Source organism: Crotalus tigris, unplaced genomic scaffold, assembly GCF_016545835.1.
Source record: "Crotalus tigris isolate CLP2741 ecotype Arizona unplaced genomic scaffold, ASM1654583v1 scf7180000024420.512544, whole genome shotgun sequence".
NCBI classification, from domain to species: domain Eukaryota; kingdom Metazoa; phylum Chordata; class Lepidosauria; order Squamata; family Viperidae; genus Crotalus; species Crotalus tigris.
In genome coordinates this window covers 399,124-416,355 of record NW_024100586.1, presented here as the reverse complement: position 1 = coordinate 416,355, position 17,232 = coordinate 399,124, and the positions used below count along the sequence as shown (strand labels likewise).

The 17,232-nt window shown below is 45.7% G+C and overlaps 1 protein-coding gene across 2 annotated transcripts in view; it reads left to right on the top strand.

Moving 5' to 3' along the window:
* Nucleotides 1–17,232, top strand: part of RBPJ (recombination signal binding protein for immunoglobulin kappa J region) — a 55,272-nt gene that overhangs the window by 11,541 nt on the left and 26,499 nt on the right. The window lies entirely within an intron of this gene.

The window sequence follows — 17,232 nt, the reverse complement described above, 5'->3', positions numbered from 1 at the left end:
TTCTCTTCCTTAAACTAGACATGCCTAATTCCAGGAACCGTTCCTTATATGCTTTAGCCTCCAGTCCCCTAATCATCCTTGTTGCATTGCAAAACTTTTGTTATCGTCTCCAGACTCTGTTATAGTTGCCCCTTGCATTCTAGAAGCTGCTTTGACCATTGAGTTAAATCAGGGCTCTTCAGGCATGAGGAATTCTGGGAGTTGAAGTCCACAAGTCATAAAAGGGCCAAGTTCGAAGAGCCCTGAGTTAAATGCTCAGCAACATCTTTACCAAAACTACCGTATTTACCTGAGATGAAGTTGGCTCTTCTTCCTTTGAAAGAGGAGTTAGGCAGGAGGTAGACAAAGTGAAGATAGGTCAAATTCTTATGCAGGCCTCAGTGTCTCATTTTGTCAAAGTAGAGATTCCCCCTCCGGTTGAAACCGGTTTGGGAGTGGATATTCTCCTCCCGAGAAGCCATCTTTCAAAATCGAGTAGAGCCAGGGCAAAGAAAAAGGAAATTTTAACGGAATTTGTAACTGCTGATGAAAGCTTCCTGTCAAAGAAGGTGCCACCTTTCTAAAATTGATCCTCCATCTGCTTGTACTAGCTGCAGGGGTCTTCAAACTCGGCCCTTTTATGACTTGTGGACTTCAACTCCCAGAATTCCTCAGCCAGCGTGCCTGGCTGAGGAATTCTGGGAGTTGAAGTCTACAAGTCATAAAAGGGCCGAGTTTGAAGACCCCCAGTGCTAGCAGTTCTCTCTCATACATGTGGAAACAGAACAGAAAAAAAAACTCTATCCGCATGTTGAAAGAAAGGGATACTTTTAGAATTTATTTGATATATCTTTATTTTATTTATTTTTTTATTTATTTTATTTTATGAGACTTATATACCGCTTTTAAGTGCAAGCACTCTCTAAGCGGTGTACACCAGTAAGCAATGTGTATATATATATATATATATATATATATATATATATATATATATATATTTACATTGCCCCCAACAATCTGGGTCCTCATTTTACCTACCCCGGAAGGATGGAAGGCTGAGTCAACCTTGAGCCGGTGAGATTTGAACCGCTGACCTGCTGAACACAGTCAGCTAAAGCGGCCTGCAGTACTGCACCCTAACTGCTGCGCCACCTTGGCTCATTATAGAAGTATGGCCTTCCTTTCCATACATAAATAAATGTGCTTGCATGCTTTTATTTATTGTTGATGCCCTTCTGCTCTACTTCACCATGCTGGATGAAAGAGTTTCCAATAAGCCCCTGCAAATCAAGGGAGTTGAGAGTTGCATACTTCTTTAGTTGGAGCGGGGAAAAAACATCCTTTCAATCTTAGGATGATTGGCACAGAAATATTTGTCTTTTCTTAAAATACTTTTGATGCGACTCAGCTTCCTTTTGAAGCATTCCATTGTGCGTTGTGACTCTCATTCCAACCAGAAAGCTTGTACATTTGTTACAATATGCCTATAAGTTTGAGAGGTGAATACTGAGGAACAAGCAGTTCATATTAATTGCACAGAAGATAAGGCTACTTTTGATAACAGCATTGGAAATTATTGAATTTGGTGGGAAGCCTAAACGCTTTCCTACCATGAAGTAAGCTTTTTTTTAAAAAAAATCTAGCTAAAATTAATATTGTATTAATGATCTGAAGCTATTTATGTAAGTGGAGCCTTGAACCTTTCAACTTGTTTGTAGTAAAAAAAGGGGGGGGGAACGTTTGCTGGAGTATCCTTCTGTTGGAAGAAACGTCTTCATCGTGGTTCAGTCCAAGCCAGGGATAAACAACACGGTGACTGCTTTAGAAAGAAGGTTGCAGTTTATTGAAGAGGAGAGCCACACAGAAAGATGGTTCTGGCACGAAAGAGGAAAAAAGGGGCTGAGCACATGTAGGGAGTGGGTTTTTATACCCTCTGGAGCCTTTTGTTTGGACTTGTTTCCTGTTCCTGTTTTGAGGCTTTGTATTACCTATGTCATGTGTTTTGACCTGTGTCCCTTTGGCATCTGTGGGTTAATCCTATTATGTCCTGTCTTAGATTTTGGGTGGGGTATGTAGATTTTAGGTGTCTTTGTCTTCCTAAGCTTCTAGCTTCAACCTTCCTGATGGTTCACATCTGCATTTCTACAGAGCTGGTTTCTGCTTGGGGGAGGGAGACCTGGGGCTATCAAGAAAAACTGGGCATGCTTTTCTGCCTCTCTAAGATCCTTTGAGGAAATATATTTTTCTGCCCTTCTAATATTTCCTTCTCTGGGGCGGCTGACTTCCCACACTTCCCTTTAAAAGTTCTGTGAAGTGCAGTTTTGCCTGTCCTTGAACTCTTATGGACTGACTGAGGTGATCTGGTCATACAAGGTTAGCACAGTTTAATGGAGAATGTACCAGACAGTCGCTTGTGCGTGTATGTGTATAGGTGGGTAGGTAGTATATGTGTATTTATTTTATATGCACACAGACAGAAATACACATATACTGAAACTTTTGCACCCTAATTCTTTGCTCACCCACACAAGCAAACGTTGTAGGCGTTTTGCTTACATGCTAATAGAAAAATGATGTAAGGACATCTTTCTTTTAATTGCTAAAGTTCCTAAAGACTCCAGGGCAGAAGGTGTTAGATTCATAGGTTCTTCCCCACCTCTCACTTAAATCTTGTAATGCTAATATGATGTCTTTTAATCTGAAAATTAGTCACTGATCCCAGGTCACGTAATTTTCTTGTGACTTAAGAGAACGGGAAACCTGATCTTCCCACTACATCAGGGGCCTTCAAACTTGGCCCTTTTATGACTCGTGGACTTCAACTTCCAGAATTCCTCAGACAGGCACACTGTCTGAGGAATTCTGGGAGTTGAAGTCCACGAGTCATAAAAGGGCCAAGTTTGAAGACCCCTGCACTACATGCTAAATATTCTGTCTGCTGTCCTTCAGTGGTTTTATATCCAGGAATAACTTCCATTAAAGACAGAAGCCCTCCTAGACATGAGTGCCAACCTGCTCCTTGAGCAGGAATCATTTTATTTCTACAATGCTCAGGTTGGCAGTTTCAAAATATCCATGTAGTTCTCCAGCACTGGAGATGGATAATCCACGCAGTGGGTTGAGACTGTATTCCTGGCCAATCAGATCAGTCAGCCAAAGTTGCCACGCCCCGTCTTGGACCATGATCCTTTAGTCTTGACTGATCTGGCCATGAGACATCTACAACTTTTGGCTCCTGGGCAGGTATAGTTCCTTTCCATTAGGGGGGATTTTTTTTTTTTTCTAGTAGCTGAAATTGCTTAGTTTAAAAGCTAATTAGAGATAATTTAATTCAATTTAATTGATCACTCAAAAATTTCCTTGATAAATTGTAAGACTCAGGAAGTCAGATTCCTACAGGGGAAACCACCCCCACTTAAAAGGGGGAAATCCCTAATTCCCCTCCCTAACCCAAAAACCCCAGCCACCTTCCAGCAGCCGGCAGCCGCCTTAAACAAACGGGGAGGCTCGGGCAACCCCTCGCGTTTAAAACAAACAAACAAACAAACAAACAAAAAAAGACAGAAAGGCAGGCAGTTAGCAAGGGAAGTGGAGGACAAAGGGGACGCATGCTGGGAGGGAGATTGATTAAGGGAAACAGCTGGCGTGCGAAGGAGCAGTCTTTTCACTCCAGGCTGCTCAGGATTTTTTAAACGAGGCGCCATTGTCTGCACAGCTGGAAGCACGCGCAGCTCTTTGTTACAACCGCACGTGGCATAGGCAGCCTTGTTAACACATGCGCAGTAGTCTCCTGGCAGCGGCGGCCATATTTTTTGTCCAAACAGGGGAGTTAAAGTTCCTTAAGAAAGCTAGGTTCAGCCGCTGGAGTGAATTAATAGGCAAGCAGTACTGGGGTACTAAAGCATCTATTATTCATCCAGAGACATTCAAATCAGACACATAGCTACTGGTTCCAGGACTTGGTGTCTTCTACCTAAAGTAAATAAGAACCTTTCATAACTAACTGTGTTTAGTTGCCTTTGGCTCCTTCCAGACTTCGGGTCCCCCATTAGTGGCCCGTACGCCTCTGGATTTAGTGGTGGGTTCCAGGCATCCCCAGTTGCGTGCCTGTCCTTACCCACCATAGTCAAGCCGGGTTCCAGGCATTCCCATTAGCGTGCCTGTTCTTATCCGTGCACAGTGACTAACTCTGACAATTTTGCAGAGTCTGCTCCTGAGTTCCAGACGCCCCCAGTAGTGCGCCTGTCCTTACTCAAAGTTGGAGCTCTCCTACTACCTGGGTCCCCCCTATCGCGGCCCAGCGTTAGTGGAGAATGGAGGAAGCTATCATTCCCTCCACTGGAGCCCCGCCTTCATCCTCTGGAGCACCTGCTTCAGAGGATTCGGAATCCTCTGCAGCCCCTAGAAAGGCTGCAAGGAAGTCATCAAAGAAGGCTGACAAACAGGCAATCAGAAGACACCAAGCCCTAGAAAAAGAGTTCGACAGAGCCCAGAAAAGGGCCAGAATTGAAAATAGGCAGAATGGGGGAATAGGTCCTGATCTACCGCTGGGTCTCCCTTCATCCCCACGGGCCATTTGGTCATTAGGGAGCTCATCACAGTCCCAAACAGAGGGTGGGATAGGCGAATTCTCATCGCTCTCCCGATCCCCCTCCCCACGGAGGTTACAGGAAACCCCGAGGACCATGCTAACCACAGCACCTGCAGGGTCGCAGGCAATGGTCACTCCTCCTGCATTGACGGGGGATCTGCTAGCTACCCTAATAGCACAGGCAGTGGACTGTGCATTTGAGGCCAGGGCTCAAACTTCAAAAGCCAAGCCTCTAGGACTTAGAACGAGGCATCGGGAGGAAACGGAGGACCATCAGGACCTCTCCTCCGTCTCAGACTCGTCGGTCTCTGAGGAAGTTTACCTGGACCAGCCAGGTACGTCACAAGGGATTCAAATGTCTGAGGAGGAGGAGGACACCTCACCTCAAGGGCCGTCCTTCAGCGGCCTGTTTAACCCTTCTCTTTTTGTTACTATTCTGCGCAAGGCTGAGGCCACAGCCCATTTGGGGCATGGGACACCAGCGGAGCCTGTCACAGTTGACACGGAGGCTGAGCCGACGTTCGCCGAAAAGGTAACCACCCAACACCGCATACCTTGCCCGACCATGTTCCTAAACACAATAAGGAAACAGTGGGCAGCGCCAACCTCCCTACCGCTTCCTAGCAATGCGGAGAGGAAGCTATTTAACGTAGCAAGGGAGCTAGAGGGAACATTGGAGGTGCCGGTGGTGGACGAACCCATAGGTCCCCTGATATCGGACACGGCCATATCAGGAGATTTTGCTGAAGCTCTTAAAGCCGAGGACCGAAAGAGTGAGTCCAACTACAGGAGAACGCACCAGGCAATAGCTTGGGCTACCAGGGCGTCTACCTCCGCGTCCTTTTTCACCAGAGCCACACTTTGTTGGCTCCGTGAGTTACAGGGCCGGGTTCCCATGGAAGATATACGCACTCACCAGGAACTGAGCAAAATGGTAGCGGCCACGGAATATGCGTCGGACGCAACACTTTTAGCGACCAAGTTTTCAGCCAAGGCAATGGCGGCAAACAACACGAGCAGGCGCATCCTCTGGCTAAAGAACTGGCAGGCGGATACCAAATCCAAGTGGAAATTGGCTTCGGCTCCGTACCAAGGGGCAAAGCTGTTTGGTGAGGCACTAACGCCATACCTGACAGAGAACAAGGACAAGCGCAAGGTCCTTAAACACATGCTTAAAAGGCAGGACAAGAGACCCGGCTCCTGGGGAAGGAAACAATCCTTTCGTACGGAAGCCAGGGTCAACTACTTTCAAAATTCCCAACCCTTCCAAGCTAGACAGGATAGGGAAAGACAGGGGGACAGACAGAACACAAGACATAGGCAAACACAGGGAAGACGGCCCTTTCGGGGGAACAACCGCCCCTTCCGCCGTACCAGATGACTCCCGCCCAGACCTTCCCATAGGGGGCAGACTAGCAGGGTTTGCTCCCCAGTGGGAAGAGACCACCACGGACGTATGGGTCAGGAACACCATACGTCATGGTCTATCTCTAGAATTTCTCTCAAAGCCCCCGAACCGCTTCCGCCCGTGCCCCTGTCCCACAAACCCAACAAAGAGAAGGCTCATGAACGAGGCCGTTCAGCACCTTCTAAACATACGGGCCGTAGAGCCGGTGCCTATGAACCAGAGAGACCAGGGGTTTTATTCTATCCTCTTCGTGGTCCCAAAACCCTCGGGGGGTTGGAGAGCCGTTTTGGATTTGAAAAGGCTAAATTTCTACATAAAATACCGCAAATTCAAAATGCAGACACTACGCTCCATCCTTGGAAGCGTAAGGAAAGGGGATTTTCTGGCATCGATCGACCTCACGGAGGCATACTTGCACATCCCTATCTCTCTGGCTCACCGCCGCTTTCTACGGTTTGCCTACAGGGGGCACCATTTTCAATACAGGGCACTTCCATTCGGCCTGTCATCAGCGCCCAGGGTGTTCACCAAGATTCTGGCGGTTCTGGCAGCACAACTAAGAAACGTACCAGTCAGAGTCCAGTGCTACCTGGACGATATTCTAATCCAGTCATCGTCCGCCCAGCAGTCTCGGGCGGACCTAAAGTTAGTGATAAAAATGCTGCAGGACCACGGCTTCTCGGTGAACTTTCCAAAGAGCCATCTAACCCCAACTACGAGAATACTCCATCTGGGAGCGGTCATAGACACAAAGGAATGCAAGGTGTACCTATCACAGGAACGCCTCAGCAGCATAAAGAAAGCCGTAAAACAGGTAAGCCGCGGTCAGTCAGTGACGCTGGTCTGCCTTTCCCAGCTGCTAGGGAAGATGATATCGACCATAGCAATAGTTCCTTGGGCAAGGCTGCACTCAAGAGAACTGCAATGGTTCATGCTCCCGTTTCAGAGACAACAAATCAGTGCATCACGGAAGAGGGTAGGCATACCTCTGAGAGTACGACACTTCCTCAGGTGGTGGCTATTTCCAGCTCTCCTCAGGGGGTCCCCCTTCAGGGAACCAGACAGAGTAGTAGTCACAACAGATGCGAGCTTATTCGGCTGGGGAGGCCACTTGGGGACCAAGTGGACACAGGGCCGCTGGTCAGCGGTGGATCTCCGACACAACATAAACTGGCTCGAGCTGCGGGCTATTCACCTAGCGTTAAGGCATTTTCACAGCAGCATAAAAGGCAGGCACGTACTGGTCCTGACGGACAACGTGACAGCCAAGGCCCACATAAACCGTCAGGGGGGCACACACTCTCGCTCGCTCTCGGCCGAGGCCCTCCTACTGGGGGCCTGGGCGGAACAAAATCTGGCCTCCATAAAGGCCGACCACATATCGGGGGAGGCAAACATCCAAGCAGATCTGTTGAGCAGATCAACAATAGATCACTCGGAGTGGCAACTACACCCGAGGATCTTCAGGGAGGTCTGTCACCGCTTCGGGCTTCCCCAGGTGGACCTTTTTGCCTCTCCTTCCAATGCCCACCTAACTCGCTTCTTCTCCCGATTCCCATCCAAGGGAGCAGAGCAGACGGACGCGTTACGGAGCCCATGGCCAAGGGGGCTCCTGTACGCGTTTCCACCCTTACCTCTCCTTCCGGCGGTAGTACGCAAGATTCTGCGGGAAAGGGCCGAGGTAATCCTTGTGGCCCCTTATTGGCCAAGGAGACCTTGGTTCGCAGACTTGAGGAGTCTCTCCCGCACGAATCCATGGCGGATTCCTCCGGAGAGGATCTCCCTCAAGCAGGGGGAGATCTCCCACCCAGAGCCACAATGGCTACAACTAGCCGTCTGGCTCTTGAACGGTCAATTTTAGCCAAGGGGGCTTGCTCACAGGGTGTAATTAGGGTCATACAGGCATCAAGGCGCCCCTCCACGAACCGTATCTACGAGGCCACGTGGAGAAGCTTCCAATCATGGTGCTCTAAACAGGAATTGTTACTTGAAGGGATCACAATTCCCAAGATCCTAGAATTTTTTCTAGATGGCCTAGAGAGGGACCTCTCGCCAAACACACTGCGCAGGCAAATTGCCGCCCTCTCAACTATACTTTCTGCCAGCCCCGGTGAATCCTTGGGCAAGCATCCCTTAATACGATCCTTCCTCAAGGGGGCTGCAAACATCAGACCGCCAACCGTGCACAGGTATCCATCGTGGGAACTACCACGAGTACTACAAGCTCTTACCAGAGCGCCCTTCGAACCACTCAAAACATGTGACATTCGCTATCTGACCCATAAGGTAGCATTCTTGGTAGCCATCACGTCAGCTCGGCGGATATCCGAGTTAGCTTCTCTCTCAATGAGGAAGGACCTGTGCCATTTTCACAGGGACAAGGTAGTCCTAAGAATAGACCCTTCATTCATTCCAAAGGTCAACTCCCTTTTTCACAGATCACAGGAAATAGTCCTACCAGACTTCTGTCCAAACCCAGCTCATCCCCTGGAACAACAATGGCACACCTTGGACGTACGCAGGGCACTAAGACATTACATTTCACGCACAGCGGAATTCCGACGCTCGGAAGCGCTTTTCATATCCTTCCACCCTGCTACTAGGGGCCGGAAGGTCTCGTCCTCTACCATCGGTAGGTGGATTAGGGCATGCATCACGGGGGCATACCAGGCGGAGTCCTTGCAAGTCCCCAAGCATATCACAGCCCATTCCACAAGGAGTGCTGCCACCTCAGCAGCATGGGCCATGCAGGCTTCTATTGAAGAGGTATGCAGGGCAGCCACTTGGGCCTCGCCCTCTCCATTCATTCGTCATTACAAAATCGACAGGTACTCCTCTGCAGAGGCCTCCTTCGGTAGGAGGGTTCTCCAGCAGGTGCTAGACCAAAGTTGCACACGGGACCAGTCTATTCCCCAACCCAAGGGACAATAGGCTTTGGTATGTCCCACTGCGTGGATTATCCATCTCCAGTGCTGGAGAAGGGGCGTTGACTTACCTGAACGCCTTTTCTCAGCACGGAGATGGATAATCCACACCCACCCTTATAGACTAGAATAATAGGGTATATTTAGTGGAGCCAAAACGTCTTACTGTCAGTCAATGGCTGCGCTCGAGTCAAGACTAAAGGATCATGGTCCAAGACGGGGCGTGGCAACTTTGGCTGACTGATCTGATTGGCCAGGAATACAGTCTCAACCCACTGCGTGGATTATCCATCTCCGTGCTGAGAAAAGGCGTTCAGGTAAGTCAACGCCCCTTTGCTTTGTAATAACGCAAAAAAAAAAATGCTTTTTGCTAAGGCGTTTTGTCAAATTTCTCATCTAGACTAAACCTTTGGTATTTCTTGCTGGTCTGCTATCAAGTCACTAACTAGGTACCAGATTTGGGAAGTATGAAGGATAGGGTATTTATGGTCAATGGGCACTGTTAATTCCCCCCCCCCCCACTGTCAAGAGTCAATCTCTTAGGTCAGGGGTAGGCAACCTTGGCTCTTTTATGACTTGTGGACTTCAACTTCCAGAATTCCTGAGTCAGCCTACCCTTGTCTTAGGTGAAGGGAATAGGAGAAATGTGAAGCAACTTCTATAAACTAAGAGGGACTAATGCAGATTTATCAGCAGTGGTTAATACCAAAACAAACAAACAAACAAGCTGTGGATCAGATTACTTATTTGTTAAAAAAAAAGAAATGGGTGTGTACGAAGGAGGCAGTGGTTCCTATCTACAAAGTTTAAATGGAACTCATTGCTTATTCTTTTCTGTGCAATAGACAAAAAAAGTTGTACAAGTCTCAATAGAAGATTTTAAAGTAATATTTAAGAGGGATTTGAAGCAAATCTTTACTGGGTTGGGGAACCTTCTTAAAAATCTCCAGTGATGGAGCGCCCACGATTTCTGGAGGCAAGCTGCTCCACTGGTTAATTGTCCTCACTGTCAGGAAGTTTTTCTTTAATTCCAGGTTGCTTGTCTCTTTGATCAGTTTCCAACCATTGTTTCTTGTCATGCCCTCTGGTGCTTTGGAGAATAACGTGACCCCACTCTTCTTGGTGACAGCCCCTCAAAAATACTGGAACACTGCTATCATGTCTCCCCTACATCTTCTTTTCTTTAGACTAGCCAAATCCAAGTCCTGCAGCCGTTCTTCGTATGTTTTAGTCTCCAGGCCTTTGGATCATCTTAGTTGCTCTTCTCTGAATTTTTTTCCCAAACTCTCAACATCTTTTTTTGTGATACGGTGACCAAAATTGGCTGCAGTATTCCAGGCATGGTCTCACTAGGGTTTTATAAAGCGGTACTAATACTTCGCGTGATCTTGACTGTGGGGGAAAATGCACGTGCAGCAAACTGCCGTGCTTTCCCCCCCACAAACCTTATAACCTTTTGATACCCTTTGTCCTAATGAAGCAGCCAGAAGATCATCCACTTTTGACTTAATGCCTCACCTACCTAAACAGATAATATGCTTAAGTTCCTTCCTATCTCTCCCTGTCTTTGTCAGTTCTTTCTCCTTTTGATCTACCTGTATTTGTTCTTACCTAGTCTTTGACCATGTAATATGCTAACTAGAAAATAGCTGCTTACATGAGGACATTTTCCAATGAAGAAACCTTTGTCAGCATCTAATGGTTAAGCTGGTGTATGTAATAAGTATATAAGAAGCAATAAACTCAAGAGTTTGTCAAGCTGTGTCCTGCAGCTTCAAACCTCTGCTCAAGACATGCCTGCGTCTTTTTCTTAGCGTCTTACACTTGATTCTATGCCTCTATATGCCTTCTACTACTCTTTGATAGGTTCAATACACAGAAGCACCTAATTTATCTTGACTGAACCTGGATGCTAATTAAAGGTACTCTTGACCCTGATTAGTTTTTTTGGAGGAGAGAATGCCCAACAAGTTTCAGGTTGTTACTTAGAATGCTAAGCTGGAAAAGTGGGGGGGGGAGGCAGACAATTTCTATAATAAATAATAATGATGAATAATGAATAAACACAATAAATAAATAATGAATAAACGCAATCACCAGGTGAACTTGCCCGGAGGTGTCTCTACCTTTTAATCCTCAATAAGGATTAGTAATAGTTACGTGCTACTGTCTCAGAAGTTTCTCTTTGACACTCATCTGAGGCCCTTTTCCGTGTTGCTCCAATGACTTCACCCAAGATGGGTTAATCTCTGATTAGTTTCTGAACTAATTATAAAGTATTGTTATGTGCTCTGGGCCACTTTTCTTCATGACCAGAGGCAAGGTCGCCTGACCAATAACCAGCCAAGACACAGTGAAGGCCTTTTGTTTCGTTTATTGCAATAAGCGGGGAGAGAAGCTATCAAAGCTTGGTTGTCTCCAAAGTTTTAACCCAAAATATCTCCTTCTTTTATTCATCCCTATCACCGGCCGCTACAGCCCTCCTCTTTCCCCATTGGCTGAGGTAGTATGAGGTTACACTCTTTCCATCCGCCTATATACATTTCCTGATAACATACTAAATCATATTCACATATACAATAAGAATAAGAAAAATTAGACATTTAAATGGTTATTTTAAACTCAGTAGATATTTATGTCCCCATTTTAAACAATAAGTTCTTTTCCTGCTTTTCAATTCAGGGTGCCTCTCTTCTTATCTTATTTGGCTTAGTTTCCTATTCTCCAACCTGTCTTTTCCTGGCTAGCCATTTCCTTTTAAAAACTATATCTCTATTTTATGGCTTCTCTTCTTCCTTTCTCAGACCCAGCTATTTTTGCCTATATGGTTTATCTTACTTCAATGTTCTCTCTTCCTGACTCTCACCATCTGTATTTTTCTATTCAATTAGTTTCCATTGTATTGTAGGTTTAACTGACTCTGAAGATTTATCATATTGATGCATATTTATCAGTATTATTTAGAAGGCTGCAAGAATAACGGTACGGTATTGGAAACTGGATGAGTGAGACCTCCGGTTAAACAGAAAATACTTTTAATCTATTTCATCTCAGGGCTTAAAAATTTGAGCATGTCGCTGCTTGACACGTAGTGGGGGGGTCAAAACCCTGAATATCATTTTTCCTTCCCCAGTACAGATAGTCCTCGACTTATCACAGTTGGTTTAGTGACGGTTCAAAGTTACAGTGGCACTGAAAAAAAGGGACCTTTGACCGGTTTTCACACCTACGGCCATTGCAGCACTCCCATGGTTAGGAGATCAGAATTCAGACGCTTGGCAACTGATTCATATTTACGACGGTTGCAGCGTCCCGAGGTCACGTGATCATTTTTTTGGGCAACCTTTTTACAAGCGAAGTCAATGGGGAAGCCAGATTGACTTAACAACTGTGTTACTATAACTCAACAACCGCAGTAATTCACTTAATTATGGGAAGAAAGGTCGTGAAATGGGGCAAAATTTATTTAACAAATCTGTCACTTAGCAACAGAAATTTTGGTCCCCCTCGTTGTGTACTAGCAGATTCTTGCTAAGTTTGTCAGTGGTTTATGCTGTGACTGCTTTATCTCTGTTTCTTGCACTGCTTTATCTCTGTTTCTGGCATCGCATTCCTCCTGCTGTCTAGTCAGCCAATTAGTGTCTTTTTTCATCTGACATAGTGGGTCAGTGATGGCGAACCTTTTAGAGACCGAGTGCCCAAACCACAACCCCAAACCCACTTATTTATCGCAAAGTGCCAGGGCCGCATCAGCATTGTGATGCCCTTGGAGGGGCATGGGGTGTGTGGCCCCTCGGTGGGCATGGCTGTGATTGTCACGGCGGACTGGGTGGGCGTGGCTGGGGTGGGCACGGCCACCTCGATGTTGCTCATGGGGGGACGCCTGTGGGGGCCGGGCAGGGTTGGGGGAGATCCAGGGGATCTCTGGTGAGTGGGGCAGTGGGCAGGAGGCCCAGCATAGATGGGGGGGGAGGCACAGAATCCTAGCTGGGACTGGAGGGCCATGGCGCCCATGGGGATCCGGCTTTCCCTGCTCAGGGTAGCCTTTGGCTTGCCGGTTGTGGGCGTGCTCTACCACCTCTACTTGAGCTTGCTAGCTGGCCACTTTGCCTCCTTTGTGCTGGGTGGGGCTGCCGCTCCAGGTGGCGGTAGCAGCCTAATAGACCTGCGCAAGCTGCTGGCAGCGGCGGCACGTATGCCCACAGAGAGGGCTCTGAGTGCCGCCTCTGGCACGCGTGCCATAGGTTCGCCGCCACTGTAGTAGGTGATCATTGGAGCGCACACGCCTATACTTAACACCGTAGTTGCCTATTTGAAGCCTTTCACCTTTTTACTTGCAAGGGTGCAATCCGCTAGCATTATTTTTTCACTTTACCAGCAGATGCACGGAGCACAATTCATCTCTTTTTACTTTAGCGAAGAGAGAAACACGCTGGTTCGTTTACTCACGCAGGCAGACGAACAGTGTTATGAGTTGGCAAGTTTAACATAGCCCATAATCAATGACCTTGCCCTCTTCCTGGTGTATAAAACAGTCATACGTGAAAAACTCCAGATGTTACCACATCAGAGGACCAACTTTACATGCTGATGTAAAAGAAATACAAGCTATAGAGCTTAACCCATGTTTTGAAAACTATTCAGTTACAATTATTGAAATTCAGGAAATCTGATCTGGTAATATCAGTTAAGGGTTGGTCTCTTATTACTCAAAACTGTCATCTGTTATTATCTTGATACAAGATAATTGAAGCTGAGTAAAAGAATTGGAGGGTAAGCTTTCAGATACTGTAGAAAAAGAACATCTCATATTACTCATTATGAACCAAAATCCTGTTGTGACTGGGTCACATGCACGCAACCGAGCCAAAATGGTAGAGAAATCTGTCTTTTTGTAAATGAATGTTTGTGATTTGCCAGTGTAGGCAATTTCATGGGCATGTCTTTAATGAGCTTCAAAATTTTGAAGGAATCTGTTTGCAGGTAACACCTTCTATAATACCCTTTTTGTAAGCTGCAACTGATAAAAGCTGATGTCTTTTAATAATGTTGGTTAGTTGAAAAAAACAACCTAGATTCCTTTCTTTTGTCACCATAGACTAACAGAGCTTTTACTCCTATAATATTTTCAAAATTCCAAGTGTGCTCATTATTTCAGAATGCCCAGTTCTTTTCTATAAGGTGATTGCACACAAGTGCAAAAATCATTATGAAAACCAACTTATGTACATATGTAGTATACATTTTATAGCTTTGCATGAATACATTTATCTGCAGGTATTATTGAAATGTGGTGATGTTAATAAGTACTACGCACCATTTGGACATAGTACAAGAAGGAATGTACATTAATTTCTGTTCCGAGTTTATGAACTGTCATTAAGATACCTTTTGAAAAGCCATTGCAGATAGTCCTTGTTTACTGACCACAATTGGGACTGGCAGTTCGTTTGATAAGTAAAGCAGTTGCTAAGGGAAACCGTGACTTTATTTATGTTCTTACTTCTGTTTTCCTTTGCTTTGTTATTGTTAGTTACGAAGTCATGTCTGACCCATCGCAACCCCATGGACAACATTCCTCCAGGCCTTCCTGTCCTCTACCATCTTCTGGAGTCCATTGAAGCTCACGCCTACTGCTTCAGTGACTCCATCCAGCCCCCTCATTCTCTGTCGTCCCCTTCTTCTCTTGCCCTCCATCTTTCCCAGCATTAGGCCCTTCTCCAGTGAGTCCTTCCTTCTCATTAGGTGGCCAAAGTACTTGAGTTTCAACTTCAGGATCTGGCCTTCTAAAGATCAGTCAGGGTTGATCTCCTCTAGGACTGACCGGTTTGATCGCCTTGCAGTCCAGGGGACTCGCAGGAGTCTTCTCTTTTGCTTTACAGACCTGCTAAGGTCACAAAGTTATTTGTTCATCACCATTGTAACTGAACAGTCACCAACAATTCAGTTCCTAAGCGAGGACTACCCTGCACTTTTCTTTTTGGTTTTCTACCATCCAGTTGTGGTTTATTCAGAAAAATTAAATAATAAATAAAACACGTTTTGAGTATTTTTTTTAAATACTTACCAAACTTTTTCTTTTCAAATTCGAGTTAAATGGAAGCTTAGAAATTTATTAATATACAAGTATACTGAAGGGATTATAGTTTTCTTTCACGTAATTGCTTATTTGAATTCCGGTATAAAATAAGTGTTGCTTTCTTAGGTAGAGAAGCCTTTTCAACAAAAGGGACTACTAGATCCACTTGACATCAAAAGGCCATGTTGAGATGCTGAGCTAACCAAAATATTTTAGATGGCCTGGGCATTATTGTAGGGTTAATTGTGTATCATGACAAGTAACAAGTTGGGAGAACAACTTCCGAATTTTCATGTACAGTAGTGGCCAAAATTGTGGAAACCTTTTGGGAAGAGTGTACAATAGAAATGCCACTTTTGGTTAAGTTTCCACGAATTTTTCTTCTAATTTCTTTATAACTCTAGCCTTGTTCACTTAATAATACTATTTTACATCGCTTTCCGGGCAACCAGTCAACTCTTTGCACCATTACTTTAATTTTGTTACATTTTGCAAGCTCACGCAATGAAAGAACACAAAAAAAACCCCAACCAACTTGATAGCCATCACATAACACACTGACAAATGTCCTCCTCTCAGCTTCAATACAGGACATCAATCACTGAATCCTACTGTGATCTGATTGGCTCATTGCCAAAACAAGATGACACCTGATTGGCTCTCTAAACACTCATGCTCATTGGCTACAATCAGATGAAGAAAGCTTCCTGAGATCAACCTAAGCAAGTTGTGCTTTCTTTTTCTGGTTATTTGGCTATACCTTTTCATAAAATACAGTACAGATAATTGAACAAACTTTGTCGCATTACATCCTTCATTAGATTATCTTTCCATTGATATATAATTTTATGGGATTACTCCCCCCAAAACAGCAGTGTCATTAGCCATCAAACCTCAAAAATACACTTTTCCCCAAAAGGTTTCCACAATTCTGGCCACTACTGTAATGTAGTCCTTGACTCACGATCATAATTCAGCCAAAAAATTCTGTTGTGAAGCTAAGTGAGTTTTGCCCTCTTTTAAAACCTTTTCTTGCCACTGTTGTAAAGTGAATCGCTGCAGTTTATTAAGTGAATCACGCGGTTGTTAAGTGAATTGGAAGGACCCACTGGAGAAGAGCTGGATGCTGGGAAAGATGGAGGGCAAGAGAAGAACGGGACGACAGAGAATGAGGGGGCTGGATGGAGTCACTGAAGCAGTAGGCATGAGCTTAAATGGACTCCAGAAGATGGTAGAGGACAGGAAGGCCTGGAGGAACATGGTCCATGGGGTCGCGATGGGTCAGACACGACTTTGCAACTAACGACAACAATATAATCAAGTTTAACCGTGATTTAATTCAGTTCATTTTTTTAAAGAAAGATTTTTATCCCACATTTTTTTCCCTAAAGTTTTTTTTTTCCAATACTGCTTTCTCCTCCTTTTTCCCCCATAGAGAATGACTGGCTCCAAAGTCACTCAGCCAGTTTTGCATGCCTAAGATAGGATTGGAACTCACAGTCTCCTGGTTTCTAGGCCAACGCGTTAACCTCTGTGCCAAAGTGGCCTAGTGTTATGGTTGCTCACGCCATCATCCATATGTTTAGCTTTGGCATTTTTGCCTACCTGTCGAGTTCTTCTTAATCAGGGCTCTTCAAACTTGGCCCTTTTATGACTTGTGGACGTGTGCCTGGCTGAGGAATTCTGGGAGTTGAAGTCCACAAGTCATAAAAGGGCCAAGTTTGAGGAGCCCTGCTCTTAATGGACCTGGGATAGGCAGATGTTGTTCCTTAATAACATTAAACGTAGCAGGAAGGAAGCCGTGATAGAATGTTGTGCAGGTGGAGAAGGTGTGTGTGTACCCTTGAAGAGTGTTCAGAGGCTGCAGTTGGTTCAGAATGCAGCCGCGAGAGCGATTGTGGGCGTGCCAAGGTACACCCACGTGTCACCTATCCTCCGCGAGCTACACTGGCTTCCTGTGGGTCTCCAGACGCAATTCAAGGTGTTGGTTATCACCTTTAAAGACCTTCATGGCATAGGGCCAGGTTACTTACAGGACCGCATACTGCCACACAGTTCCCAGAAACCGGTGAGGTCCCACAGATTGGGTCTCCTTCAGGTCCCGTCGACCAGACAATGTCGGCTGGCGGGCCCTCCGGGAAGGGCCTTTTCTGTGGTGGCTCTGACCTGGTGGAATCAACTTCTCCCCGAGGTTGGAACTACTCCCACCCTGCCGGCCTTTAAGAAAGCTATTAAAACTCTCCTGTTCCGG